Source organism: Oratosquilla oratoria, unplaced genomic scaffold (genome assembly GCF_046742065.1).
Source record: "Oratosquilla oratoria isolate Oo_2021 unplaced genomic scaffold, ASM4674206v1 SCAFFOLD52, whole genome shotgun sequence".
Classification (NCBI taxonomy): domain Eukaryota; kingdom Metazoa; phylum Arthropoda; class Malacostraca; order Stomatopoda; family Squillidae; genus Oratosquilla; species Oratosquilla oratoria.
In genome coordinates, this window is record NW_027467716.1 from 2,093,389 (window position 1) to 2,095,006 (window position 1,618).

At 34.1% G+C, this 1,618-nt stretch overlaps 1 pseudogene; it reads left to right on the forward strand.

Moving 5' to 3' along the window:
* Positions 1-1,119: 1,119 nt before the first annotated feature.
* Positions 1,120-1,192, forward strand: LOC143023635 (small nucleolar RNA SNORD24; annotated as a pseudogene).
* The last annotated feature ends 426 nt before the right edge of the window (positions 1,193-1,618 follow it).

Below are 1,618 nucleotides of genomic sequence, written 5' to 3' on the forward strand. Positions count from 1 at the left end.
ATATATATATATATATATATATATATATATTGTATATTTAGCATACTGAAATAATCTTAGCATCTTTGAACTATGTTGTATAGTATTTTTAACCTTTTTATAATTTCATCTGATTTTCTTTGGGAAACAGCCTAGGCCTAAGCATATTGAATAAAATCCTATCATCTTTGACCTATGATATTTAATACTGTATTTGTTAACCTTTGTATTATTTTACCATCAGACTTTCTTTAGGAAACGTATGCATACTGAATAAAATCTTATTATCTTTGAGCTACGTTGTTTAATAATCATTAACTTTTTATCATTTTTGTTAGGAAACGTAGCCTAGGCCTACGCATACTGAATAAAGTTTTGTCATCTTTGACCTACAAATCCTTTTTTGTTGGATACATTAAAATCATTGTAAAGCAAAATTAGGAAAAAAATATTTCGAAACACATTCTTACTGTACCGAAAATATTGTTATCGACAACAGACTAGGTATAAACAAAGTTTACTGTTACATTTTATTAATCGCAAAACATAAAAATACAAAATGCTGTGCCGAACATTTTGCCATCGACAACAGACTAGGCATAAAAAAATACTGTTACATTTTATTAATTGCAAAACATAAAAATACAAAATGTAAGGCAAAATTGGGATTTTTTTTATTTCAACAAAACACATTCTTTTCGTGTACTGCACCGAACATATTGTTATCGACAACAAACTAGCTTAGGCATAAAAAGTTTGTTATATTTTATTAATTGCAAGACACAAAAATACAAAATGCAATGCAAAATTAGGAAACATTTTACTTCAAACAAACAAAATGAAAGAATATTTAGCTGGCTGGGATGCTGACGCTGCCGGCAGCCTGCGAAAACTATCGTCCTCGACTCTCGCAGCATGCGGAGTAATGTACTGCACTGCCAGGCATAACATTGCAATTCTATTACTCTGTTAAATGTTAGATATTATTACACCATCTCGTGGTCGTAGTCGATCAGTCGTAAGTCGCATAGGTCGTAAGTCGACGACTACCTGTACATGATCGAGATTGAAAGCACATCAGGACTACGGTACATCACTATGGTAGGTTTACCTGCTTTGGTACTTGGAAACTGCATTTGCAATAATGATGAGAATGTATTTGCTACTCTTGACTGTTGTATGACGACTATAACCACCAAGATCTCTGAATATTTGACCTCTTAGAACTGTATAGCAAGAGGTGGAGCAGAATACATTTATGGTTTCTTCCTCCAGGGGTCAACACATTCATCAGTAGCCTGGCCATACAAGATCTTTGCTAGGTCTAGGCAACCTTGGGTTTTACAAAGTTGCACCAGTTTTAGATGACCCTGAGCTGGTAATGGTAATATTGCATTGTCATTTGAATTTTTGAATATGATGGCCCATCATATAGGACACTGTAGGAATACCTGTTGGCAATGTTAACCACTTGGGTACAATGACACTTACATAGGTGTCATGAGGCGTGGATATGTTCGCAAGGATGCCGGTGTCAGTTTTGATTACGTATATCTTTGTAGTTGTACACGAGTTACCCCCGGATTCTATGAACTGGTTTGATCATATTTTCAGTGTTTATTAGTGAGTAAAAAAGAAT